Genomic DNA, 14,146 nt, shown 5'->3' on the forward strand with positions numbered 1-14,146 from the left:
GAGGACCAGGTAGGCCTAATGTGCACAAAGATGTCTGATTGATTCACTTTTGTATCATACCATGCCCACCACCGACTCAAGATGACATACTGTGGGTGTAACAAGCTCAAACCAATGTGTGTTCACAGAGGAAATACTGTTCAGGTAATTTATAGTTAATTAAGAGCAGGGGCATGAACCTGCAACACATTTTATGAGGCTGTTGATCACGATCAATCACATTTGTTAGTAATTCCATGTCACAGTGGAGGGGGACTTGCCTGATATACGTGTCTCGTGTGTGTGTGTGTGTGTGTTGGGGGGGGGGGGGGGGGGTGTCTAGGGGCGCTGCTGGTTGCTGATGTCAGCATGTGCAGAGCAGGCCCAGCGCCTAGTACGGGTATAGAGGAAAAAAGGGGAGAGGGGGGAGGGGAGGGGAGGTGGTGAGGGGAAAGGTGAGAGAGACAGATGAAAATGAGCTGTATAGATGTGTATGTGTGTGTATATGAAAAAGAGGGTGTGTGCATGTGTGTGTGTGTGTGTTGTTGTTGTTGCAGTGGTGCACACACAAGCTCCCATATCAGCATGATGCAGGTGTCTTTCTAGATATGGAGAGACAGCAGTGTAACAGTAGTATGTAAGTGTGAGCATGGTAGGCTATTAACTTGTGCATTGACTGTATTTTATTCCCCCACCCATCCTGAGCTGTCCTTAATCACACAAGATGCAGGTGTCACTGAATGAATGTGCCATCATTTCCAACAGTATGTGTGTGTGTGTGTGTGTGTGTTTGTGTGTACTATAGCTACCAAATGTGACTGTTACATTTCAATCATTACACTGCACTTTCCTTTTTACGAAAACCAGCCTTATGCACTTTTTTTTTTTTTTTTTTGGCGGGGGGGGGGGGGGGGGGCATAGAGCAAGCAATTTCACAAATTTCATTTCCAGTATTTGTAGAGGTCTGGGTGAATGCATGCAAATGTGGAAGTTTTTGTAGGAGTGTTAATGACAAGAGGGGAAATTGGAGTAATGATTGTATTGATCCATGCTGATGCTTGGGCCGTGACATAACTACACACACTAATTGGGCTGCTCTGGTGAAAAGCAGGAGCTACTTATAGTGACTGTGAATCATGACTATTCACAGTCTAAATTACAGGCATATGCGCTATGAGATTATTATATTAGTGAGAGTGAGAAAGAGAGTGTGCAGGAAATCTGATGTCGTAGAGTGTGATCACAGATTGCGTTTTCCAGACACACACACACATACACACACACATACAGCCATTTAGCAAGCAGTTCCTCATACCACAGAGCACACTTATTTCGAGTTCAATAAGTCATCTTTCCAAATGAAGGATTCTTTGCTTTTGGACCAAATTTTAAGGAATTAAACCCTCATGTAGTCTGCAAACTACATGTATAGTGATGAAGAATTTGGTCGAGAGGGAAATGATCACTATTTGTTGCTAATAACCAAAAAGGAAGAAAAACATCATAGGCAGAAACATTTCAGTAATACCAAACTGAAAAAAAAATGTTTTGCTGGGGGGGTCTCCTGGTGATTTGATCCAGGGAATTAAACATTTAACACAGTAAGAAACACACAGGAAACTATAGCCTTTTCTCTGAAATCAATACGTTTTAAAGGGACTATGAATGAACAGGATTATTCTTCTTACTTTAATTTTTTTTAATGCATTTATTGCGTACTCAGAATTCCCCTACCAAACATGAACTACATTTACAGTCACTGTCTGTACATTATGCATAAACAAGAGTATAACAATATGAAGAGCAATGAACAAAGCTGTGAAATGGAGAAATAGGTTTATGTAATGATTGGCTATTGCATCATCTGAAGTGTTTTAGGTCTTCTTATGTAAATGTTTAGCTGTATGCAAACAGTTGAGGTTGACTTTTGTGTGAGGCATCTCTGCTCTGCTGGTATGAGATATTATTCAGCTGGATTTTCAGGAACCTTCCTCATGGTCTGGAAGGCAACTGTGGAGGAGGATGTGTTTTTGTGTTGTTCTTACACAGCAAAAACACCAATATGTCTGTAAAAGTGTTTGATATAGTAATATTAAAAATGTTGCAACTTAACACAGTAGCTCTGTGGGGTTGGTTATCAGATAGAGATCAGTAAAGTGATAGACAATGTTGAATAGACTTGAAATTGTTAATATGTGGGGAAACTGACCAAGCTTAAAAAAAAAAAAATCAGAAATACTATGAGGTTTTTAGACACATCTTTTTTCTAGTTACTTCATCTTATATCAGTCAGAATATCTTCCATTTTCCTCAACAGACAGTATAAAAGAAAATCTCATTACAGAGCACAATGAGGAGAGGGGCATGGAAAAGTATATTCCATTAAAATACAGTGGAATTGTGGTTGATTGATTAGAATCCACAGCAAATAAAAGAGCTGCCAGCAAGTGGACTGGGTGGATTCATATGTCATCATCCGACTTGTGTTTCAATGAATGGAGATTTACACAGCCTTTTTATTCACCAGATGTAAGAGTCTCAGTGGATTTGCAATTCAGCCGAATTATGACCTGCAGCTTTATTTAGTTTTGAACTGACTCGGGACCCCCACGGGAGTAGGCCAAAAATACGTATTCTCCCACATTCAGAAACAGACAGATCTGAATATTTAAGGTGTTAATCCAATAATCTAATAGCAGCCAGCCTGTTACATCATTTACAGTATTTAGGTGTGCTGCCTTAATAGAAGCTAAATATAAATACATTTATAGTTATACATTATAAACTTTTTAATGTTTTTCTTTCCAGCTGCTGTCCTAAAATACATACTAAACAGACTCACAATTCACCAAATGAATCCAAGTTACTAATATAGAAATTAACATCGTCTCATTCCTTCTGATAATTGGACTTTTATCACATTTATCATCTTGCAAGTCTTTCTTCTGTCGGTGATTTGTTTCTATTGCCTAAGCCCCCATATACTAAGTCGACATTTACATGATATTAGCTTCAGCATCAACATAAACTTCCCTGTAATGCATTTTTGGAGCAATGTTTCTACTCAATACAGGTTGTGGAACCATCTCATATGTTACTATTTTTTTCCAAACCAATATATATCCATATTTTTTTACCTGCTTCAACCCCAACCAAAAATAAGTTCTCACTGGACGCTGTCAGACTGTGTCATCATAGCTGCGGCGTTATTGAAATATAAACTTATAGCAGCATGTAGCTCTGTGTAGCTACATGGTAATTAAGGGAACCAATTAGCAGCAGTTCAGTCAATAGAAGGTGAGTAGTGCTAACGTTAGCATCTAAAGTTGCTAACCAGAGACATATAGTTTTGATCATTTTTTTCTCACCCATATGAGGCTGCTGAAACTGAGATAATTGAACCAGAATATTAAACAGTGCCATTATTTGTTAGTATATGATAATGTTTCTGAACGATACTGTTAAACTCTGAGTCAGGTAAACCTAGCAAGTGTGTTTTTAACCCTGTAAAGCCTGAACCATTACATCAAAAACCATTAAACCAATTTTTTTTTTTTTTTTCAAATATCAATTTGCATGTATGAGTTTCAATTTTGTATTATATTTGATACATCGGGTCTCAGTTCTCAAATATTACTATTTTTGAACAAACAAAAACATAATATAACACAAACATGTCTAACAAATTGATGATTCCTTTTCAAAACTGGCAAAGTTCTGCCTCCTTCCTCATTAATGACAGTCTTGTAGTGTCACTGGAAAGGCCTCTGGTGAACAAATTCCTCCCCCCTGGTGGGTTATCGGTGTATTGCATGTATCTAATTGTATACATCAGGTTTTTCAAGAAAAAAATATCACACTGATCATGTAGAGGGCTTCAAAACTCATGTATCAAATAATATACATTTGGTATTATAGGGTTAAGATCATTGTTTATAGTAACACCATTAAATTAATTAATAAGAGCATCCACATCTATTACATATGACCGAAGTGAGATACATATCTAATCAGGTGTGGACAGGGAGGGGTATAATCACAAATTTATCTCTTGTTTTTGTAGCAGATTATGGATCATATCCAGAATCTGATCTAAAATCAAGACACCCCTGTAATAGTAGGAGCTTATATTAGGTTATGTTGCCCCAGGACTTTTCCGCATGGTGTATAGTACTTATCATATTGTTGTTATTTCTCTTTCAGTGTGCTCAGCAATAACAAGTCATACGGCGACAACTTGAAGCTAAATGGATCTCCTTGTAGGACTTTAGAAATGTAATCTGTCCACTATTGACTGCTGTGCTGACCTTTGACCCTGAAGGTCTGTTTGACCTTGCTCAGTCCCTATCTGGTGTCACACAATAGGGTTACTGTAAACCTTGTGTAGATGTGTGTTTGTGTATAATGGCTTAGTGTCTAAGTTTATACTACGCACCTCTGCAGGACACTAATTTTAGCACCCTCCAGCAGGTACAGTAATACACAGGGAAAAAAAACATGCACAAGTATGCACTCCATCATTTAGACTACAGGCGCACCATATGGTGTTGCATGCATTATCAGTGTACATTAAATTGTGCCTCCCCCTGCCGTTGTAAAAGGAGAGAAAGTCAATATATGTTCTAGCTATTGATGGTAACATTTAGCTCAGTATGAAATATGATACAAGTAATGTGCTTCATAAATTAACCACCCTTTTATAATCACATGGTGTGAGTTATGTAAGTTAGAAACGATAAAAAAAAATAAACAACATATAACATAGTATGTAATCTGATTAGTGTGTTCAATGTCTTGATACTGCAATAAATTAGGAAACTAAAATATGTTTATCAAGGGTCATAAATATTAACCAAAACTTCACAAAACATATGGTAGCATATCTAATTGAAATAATAATAATAAAAAAAAAAAAAAAAACATAACATTTTATTTTTGGTGGTTTGTTTTTTAGTCACATGCATTGCTAAGAGCTAATATCTTGATTAGGGTTTAGTCTAATGTGAGTTCATCAAAATGCATAAAGTATCTGTTTATGTGAGTAGTCGCCTATTTTCATATCTGATCCATTATGACCCAAAATCAATCAGAGATCATATGACCATTCAGAATTACTGAGGTCTCTGGTCCTCTGGGCTCATCAGTTCAACCGAGCACCCCCCACCACCCAACCCGCACTCCCCCATCCCCCTTCTCTGTGCTTCAAATATAGTAACTGAATTTGCGGTTTGCTACCACTAACCAATGTTGGGAAATGACCACTAGCATATTAGGGCATTTATATAATTGAATAACACAATAATGAAAAGAAAAAAACTGTCCCCGATCTGAATCACAATTCTGTCAATATTAATAGAATGTAGACGAGTTAGAACCAAATTGTAACAAGTTTAGCTCTGGTGACTGGAGGCTTACGCTGATTGTGATGGGTTTCTGTTGTTATCTGACTAGAAAATGTGCACTTTTGTGTAATTCTGAACCATATTTTTTTCAATATTTTGACAATAGCTGATTACGTTATCAGTACTTCACATTTTGTCAAAGGTACATCGATTTGCAACAGTCGCAGTCTCTTATAATTATATAGAATGCAGGAGCCTAATTTGTCTGGATGGAGATTTAAAATTCGTTTAAAGAAGAAGTTCCTTTTCGAATGTGCAGTTGAAGTCATGTATGTGTATAAGTTTTGTTTTTGTTTTTTTTCAATGACTTCTTACTTCCTGTTTTATTTCTACGGACTAAGTAAGATTATTTTGTTTTGTTGTCTTGTATTCGAAATAAACTAAACTAAAAAAAAAAAATAGACCAAAAATATTTTGACACTTTAACATCATTCTAAATCAGGGGTGTCAAACTCATTTTAGTTCAGGGGCCACATTCAGCCTACTATGATATAAAGTGGGCCGGTCCAGTAAAATAATAAAAATACTAGGATAAGAACTTTTGAGTGAAAAAAGTAAAATTCCGTGATGAAAATGTTTATATCCACAAATTGTACTCGAACATAACATGAACAAATATGAACAACCTGAACATTCTTAAGGAAAACAAGTGCAATGTTAATGATATTACACTTTAGTTTATTATTTATCCATATGCATCACAACTTAGAGATCACAGTGGATCTACAAATACACAAAACATTAAACAACAGACAGAATATTATTAAAATTCCACATACTTCTCTTAAGAGATTTCAGGTTATTCACTTTTTTTTTAATATATAAAAGGCTGGTCTGTTAGTGTAAACATTTGTGTAATTTAATTTTTTTTTTTTTTTACACTAAAACAAAGAGAAAAATTTACAGTTTTCATTATTTTTATAAGTTATTATGGTCGTATTTCACTGGTCTGATCATTTTTAGATTGACATTGACCTAAAATGATTTAAACATCTTCGATTGTTCATATCTTCAGTGTGATTTTTGCATTTCACAAATTCATCCCAGGGGCCGGATTGGACCCTTTGGCGGGCCGGATTTGGCCCCCGGGCCGCATGTTTGACACCTGTGCTCTAAATGATCTGTATAAATCAGACTCACTGCATGTCAGAGTTTAAAAGTGGACCAGAGACTCACACACTTACAGCTATTATTTGCTTTTCCATTGACCCTCAAATTGTTCAAATATAACTTGCGCATAAAAATTTGCCTAATGGAAAAACGCCAATTTCTCCAAAACTCTCCTTTTTTGATGAAAAGTTTGTGCGCTGGCAAGATTTGTTTTTTTTTTTGGGCATGGCAAAATTGGTATATCATGCAAAACTGCAATGGAAAGACCTTTTTCCACAACTAGAGTCACATGAATAAAAAAATGGATGCTGATGGACATCACAACAGCAAAGAAGAAGAGTTTTAAAAGAAACATGGCGCAGTGTGGAAACACCAGGAAACTGAATCATTTTTAAATTTAGTATGAGACAGAGGGGTAATATATAATAATAATGAATATATCTGTAAATCAGCGTGATATTTATGTTTGTCACCATGTTTATGGAATGACTTCTCATATCATCTCGCCATAATAAATAAACAAATCATCGCATTTTTGATTGAATGGAAAAACTAACATTACGCACTCCTGTTTTTTCAACATTTAGTAAATACTGGTAAAGTTTTGCCCAGATGTCCAATGGAAAAGCCACTACTGTCTGTAGTCGTCTGTAGCAAAACAACAAAACAGAATCTGCCAATTAACAAAGGCCAGATTCAGACAGTAAGTGCGGAGAGACTCTAAAGAATTACGATACACTAGCGACGTTTATGCTAACAGCTCATTGTGCGACTCTCTGTGTAAAATACTGTATTTATACTGATACTCAGGGAATTTTCGACAAATGGTGGCTGAGCTGTAACGTTTTAATAGCCTTTTTATAATAATGACATGATCTGAACATACACCAAATAAAGATTGATTCTTAGATCACCCTGCTCTAAATTAAATTACTCAAATTTTGCTGATTTGTAAAGGGTTACATGTGAATTCTGAATTGTATTCCATAAAAAAACAAACAAAAAAAACCTAAGTATGCTGAATATAACACCAGTTTTGTTGCTTTGTATCTTTTTACCTTGTAGCAATGCCTTTTTGAGTAGATTTCCAATTCAGTTTGCACCACTTGTCAGTTACCAAAAAATCTACCAACCAGTTTAAGACATTTGATGAGAAAGTTTTCATAAATAATCAAACTTAAGTTGTTTAAGTGAAGTTAAAATAATGCGTTACATACTACAGTTTTAACTCATATGTTCATTTTAACTATACTTAGAACTAACATGAAAATGTGTCAAAAGTAAAGAACTCTGATAAATTACTATCAAATGAATTGTGATTGATTAACTATAGTATCTTAAAACTGGTTTAACGTCATGACATAATGGTATGTTACTTCCTGTGTGAACACTGTTTCTATAAGTGTCCGAATCAGGATAATGTTAACTTTCACAAATGACGTGTGCCTGTCCACGTCACTGCTGAACATAATCCCTTCTGTAGCCTTCATTGCAGCCGTGCAGACTGAGTCCAGACATACCCAGACTATCTAGACAAAGAACAGGAAATAAAATGGAGAAAGTGATTAACAGAGACGGACAGTTACAGTGAAACAGACAGAAAGAAAGAGTGAGGGACCTGGGTGTTTTGGGGTGGATGTGGAGAGTCAGTGATGTATGTTCACTGCAGAATCTAAATTATTTATTGGCCTTTCTCCAGCTTGCAACTGTCAGACGGTAACTACACAGACTTAACATCCTCTTAGTTTGGTGTGTATCTGTATTTGCGCAGGATTTGTGTGTTTGAATACATATGTGCTTATTAATGTGTTTATTAATTAGTGGCTCTGTCATTCTTGTGTGGATTGGTTTGTTCTCTCTGCTTTAATTAAAACACACTCACCACACATTACAAGACACACATATCTGCAGTCTGTCTTCCTTCAATCTGGTTTACATTCATGAGTCTTTATCCTTTGTATCCGGCCAGCCTAAAAATAACTGCTGCTTGAAAAGCACTTTTTACTAGTGATACACTGCCCTGTCTTACTTAAACCCAACCCTGTTTTGTTTTCCAGCTGACGTAGGGACGCAGTTGTTGGGGAAGTTTACAGCATCAACACAGACTCTTCTTTTTTTTTTTTTTTTTTTTTTTTTTTTTTTTTTATTATTTTTGAGCTGTGTCACGTTCATTTATATGGCATTTTTAGCACAGCACAGTTGGTCTAAATTATTTTGCTGCCTGCAAATAAAAACATAACAAAGAAAGAGACACACACAAAGGAAACCAGCTAGAGATATTTTCCAAGAAAAAAATGTTCCCCATAGTTTGGTGACGGCTAGGGTTTAAATGCAATAAGTACAAGGTCCTGTACATGTACACTGTAAAAAAAATCATGTTGTTTTTACGGAAAAAAACTGGCAGCTGTGGTTTCCAGAACAATACTGTAAAACACATCCAACTGTAAACATATTTACAGAGTAACATTTAGAGTTAACATTTTAAACATGTAGATTTAACTGGCAAATGGATTGTACTTATTCAGTGCAATTTCTACACCTTTATGGTTTCCAAAGCCACCAGGTCAATTTAAGGTTCAGTGTCTTCCATAGACACTTTGACATATAGTCTGAGCCAGGATTTGAACCACCAACCCTTTGGTTACTGGACGACCCGCTCTACCACCTCTACCAACACATTCATTTACAAATTTAAAATGTTAAATTGTTAAATGTTTACTTTTTTGGTAACTTTTTTATTTAAAAAAAAAAAAAAAAAAGAAAACAAAGAAAATATGCCGTTATTTCAACATTATGATCTTGCAGTTTAAACGGCATCACATTCTTTTTCAATTTACAGTTTTATTTTCTAAAAACAATAGAAATACATCATTTCTACATACAAATCTGGTTTTGTTCACATACTCTTCCTGTAAAAACTACAGCTATATTTGATTCAATCGTTAACACAAAAATCTTTTCAAATAAACAACTTTGCATTGTATTGTCACTTACAGTTTTTTTTTATGTTGCAATTTTACAACTTTTTGGTGTTAATTCTACAGTCATTTTTTTACAGTGTACTGTACATACATATTTATGAGTTCTTCCAGCAGAGACGCCAAGGAGAAAAGAGCAGTGACAGAGGAATGGCATAACACCTTTTTTTTCTGCTTTTAATGTGATCTTGGAATTAGAGATTCACAGATACAGTCGCGGAAAAATTTAATAAACCACCCCTTGTTTCCTTCAATTTCTTGTTCATTTTAATGCCTGGTACAACTAAAGGAACATTTGTTTGGACAAATATAATGATAACAACAAAATAGCTCATAAGAGTTTAATTTCAGAGCTGATATCTATCCATTTTCCATGGTTTTCTTGATAATAACCAAAATCACTTCATTTCTTACATCAACATCTATGGCATTGTACTGACAAAAACAGTGCTTTTAGGCATTCCATGTTTTCTTTTCTGTCTGTTTTAGTCACATGATACACACAAGAAGTAGTACTTGATTGCATTGATTGACATCAGCTATCTGCAAATAATTAATCAGTAATCATTTCACTAATGGCAATAACTGATATCTATATTCATTCATTCATTCATTCATTCAATCCTTGAGAGTAATGCAGGAATGTTGGCTCCTATCCCAGTGAAGGTGCGGTACACCCAGACACGTCACCAGTCACCCGTATGTTGCATTTTGTTAAAGGTTGGTTCATAAATTAGGAACAGTTGAATGATTAAGACCTGAAAGATGTTTTTATCACAATTAGGTTCCTTTGTTTTAATGACAAAAAGGAGGAATACTTTATAACAAACACAAAATAAATAGAAAATAACATTGGTATCGAGGGGTGAATCCTGATCTTTGCAATTAGGAACAGCTGGAAGAAGAAATGGGACATTATTTGAGAAAAAAAAAAAAAAGTATTACAGTCACTGATAAGAGACAAGCAATTTTTTGATCCTGAATTATGCATCATTTACCCACATGATGTTGGTCATTTTAAAAAATGATTCTACAAGTCAAGACAGTAATTTATCTTGATTATCAGACTGTGAAACATGAATAGAAAGATTATGCATCTGAAAGTTGCTGAGGTAACATCATAGTATTCTACGTTGACGATGTGTCGTGAACGTGACCAGACTGTAGCGAATTTCATCTCCTTTAATACTTTTGCTTCTCACTGTCACAGACTGAAGTGAAATGTGTTAAATGGTTGATTTTTGTGCATCACGTGCAACAAAAGATGCAGTCCACTGAGTTTTTTTTAACAGAAAAACCAGATAATACATCCTGTTTTTAACATAAACTGCGACTTTCTCGACTCATAAAATGATATCTTAAATACATAAACATGACGTGCAAGTGATACCGCCATTAAAAGGGAATCAACAAACTACTTCTCTCACATTGTTGACCGGCATTTACATATTTTTTTTCCTGAAGTTGCATCCCATGTAAGGGTGTAAGAAAATATCAGTTTTGCAATATATCGCGATATTTCATTTCACTATACTGTATTGATATTAAAAAGTACTGTATCGATATTTTCAGGTATTTATTCAAATGCAGATATGGCAGAGGTTCATTTTTGTTTTTTTGTTTTCTTTCTTGTTTATATTGTATTTATTATTGTTTAACACTGTTGTGTTAAATAATGGCTATTTGAAGCATCCTAAAAGCACTTTTTACTGTCTGAGAGGCAGATGTTAGTTCCTTTTTTGTGACTGCACAAAAAAAATGTTATGATGTTAGTTATGAACAAATAGAATGTAAACATTTGAGCAGGATCTTAATCTGTAATGTCTGTAAAACATTTCATTTCATTTCATTTATTTCATTCATGGGTGTTGCATTTCATCAGCAAACATTCAATAAACATCCAGTAAACTAACATGTACACACCCATGCTCGAAAAGGAGCAGAATGAAGAAAATCTTATATTTCCTGCCCCCTTCTAAATAACAATAACCTTTATGGTTAGCCATACACAACTGGCTGTAAAATCATACTGTATAAAGTCAGACAAACCAAACTAAATACATCCAAAGATAGTACCAAATGAATACAAAACCAAGTGCAAAACTACATGTCCAGAAAGTACAAAACATAGGTAAATATATACCTGATGAAATGATGCAAAAACATTATACCAGACCAAAATAAGCAAATACATATGTCACAAGATGCAGTACAAATACAAAGCAAAATGTAAAACTTATAACTCATAACTCATATAATCTCATTGTTCTTTCTTTATACACTTTTTTCAGCTGGAATATGTTTTTACAGTCCTTCAGCTCATTATAAAGAGGATTCCAGAGTTTAACACCCACCACTGATACACACATCTGCTTCAAAGTTGTCCATGCACACTGGTGCTTGAAATGACCTTTCCTACATAATACAAAACATACATACATACATACATACATACATACATACATACATACATACATACATACATAAATAACATAATTTAAATTTTAACACAGGAAAATTTTGTGATATAGCATTAGATCCTGTGGTGATCAAATAAAAATGTGTTTAGTATTTGTGCATATTTCTGGTGTAATTCAGTTCTTCAAGGATTTAACCATTTTTAAAGAGAAACAAACAAACTAGAAAAGCACTTGGAGAGCGTAGTCCTCCGCCAAGCAGATCAGCCCCCCCATCACCACCAAAATGTAATCATTTGTTCCTTGTGCCAGTATCAACATTTCCTAAAAACTGAATCAAAATCCATCCATAACTTTTTGAGTTATCTTGCTAAGTAACCAACAAACAAACAAACAAACCCCGATGAAAACATAACCCCTGCTGTTCCTTGGCGGAGGCAAAAATTGTCTTTTTAACACTATCATGATATATCATGATATATCGTATCGTAATCCTAGTATTGTGATTTGTATCGTATCGCTAGATTTTTGCCAGTACACACCCCTTGTCCTGTGGGGCACAGTGGAAAAGAAGAGAACAATTTTTTAAATTCAAGACATCGGTATGAGTACAGAATTCCAGAATGGGTGCATCCCTACTTAGAAAGGGATGGGGTCAGTAAGACAGACATTATAAGGATGGATAGACTAATCAGAGGCAATGCAGGGCGAGAGAGGGACAGACAGAGAGAGAGAGAGAGAGAGAGAGTCAAACTGCCCGTCTGCATATAAATCATTTAACAGACAGTGGTGGAGAGACAAACACCCAGGCTGTCCAGCTCCAGTACCCTACAGCCAGATCCTGAACACCACCTTATTTTTGTCCCTTAAAAGACGTTGCATTGATTTGACACCCAGTTCCAACCATAAACCCAACTGTGGTTAATGTTTATTAGCAGTAGTATATTGTGTCAGATTGAAATAGTTGACATTTGCAATCGTAATAAACACTTATCCCTTAAAAAAAAAAAAGAAAGATAAACATACTTTTTTCATCTGTCCTTTTTTCTGTTTCCCCTTTCTCATCCATTCTCACTCTCTCTCTTTTTCTCACTCTCTATTTGACTGATAGGAAGTGAAGTTTTGTCGTCTCCTCTCACATTTCACTACCTGCACTTTTTCTCTTTCCCTCAAATCCGATCCATCAAACCCCCCCCCCACCACCACCACCACCACCACCACCCACCCATTCTCTCTCTCCTCCCTGTCGCTGCTTTCTACGCGCTTTCCTCCGCCGCATCCTGTCCTTGCTGTAATTGGCTGCTTCCGTCTTTTGTGGTGCTAATTTAAAGCATTTGTTTGAAGTTTGGGGGATGTTTTGCCGAACATCCTGACAGCTGTGCATCTAGTTTAGTTGAGTTTAGTTTGCTCGTAATTGTTGGCAGGATATGTGTGTGTGTGTGTGTGTGTGTGTGTGTTTGCATGTGTTGCGAGTTCTGTTATATGTGTGTTACCCTCTGGGCTCAATCTGCCCACCTCATACCTTTTGACTGTCTGGTAATAAATGTGTGAATTGATCCGTATCCTTAGTCCCTACAGGCAGACTCGGCACAAGGGTTTACATGAGCACACACACACACCCAACAAGGAACAAACAGCACTTATAAGAAAACCTTATCCATTGAAACAGTTGTTTTTCTTTTTTTTTTTTTTTTTTTTTTTTTTTAATTGTCAGAATCAGGTTGATAAAATTTTATTATTTCATTTTATGTTTTCAGGGAAAAATGATGACATGAATTAATGAATATATTTTTAATATAGTGAATGTGATCATTTGGAATTCAGCATTTTTAACTGAAAACTTGATTTATTCATTTTCCATTCAGCAAAATGTGTTTCCAGCTTCACTTTATGAAAGACTAGTTTTAGTTTACACCTTTTCTGCTTGTGTATGTTGAAATATATCAGTATTCTGACAAAGGTAAAGATCAGAGGTCATCCACAGTTGTTATGAACCTTTTTTACTCTGTTTGTTACCTCATCCCTCCTGTTGACAGTGTATTTTTTTCCACTGTAGAGCATATGATCACTATATTTAGCGATATTTAGTTACACCATGTGAAAAAAGACTTAAATTAATACAATATGATGTTGAATTATCTGCTTATAATGTTGGTTTATCAGTACAAAATTGTTCAATATTTATACTGAATATTTTATAAGACATACCAATAATGTCATTATTTATGTAAATAATAGAAAATATAAATTATTGTCATTT

General features: G+C 35.3%; 1 protein-coding gene across 19 annotated transcripts in view; it reads left to right on the top strand.

Moving 5' to 3' along the window:
- The window catches only part of cacna1aa (calcium channel, voltage-dependent, P/Q type, alpha 1A subunit, a), a 112,918-nt gene that overhangs the window by 2,090 nt on the left and 96,682 nt on the right, over window positions 1-14,146 (top strand). The window lies entirely within an intron of this gene.

This window comes from Sphaeramia orbicularis, chromosome 8, assembly GCF_902148855.1.
Source record: "Sphaeramia orbicularis chromosome 8, fSphaOr1.1, whole genome shotgun sequence".
Lineage (NCBI taxonomy): Eukaryota > Metazoa > Chordata > Actinopteri > Kurtiformes > Apogonidae > Sphaeramia > Sphaeramia orbicularis.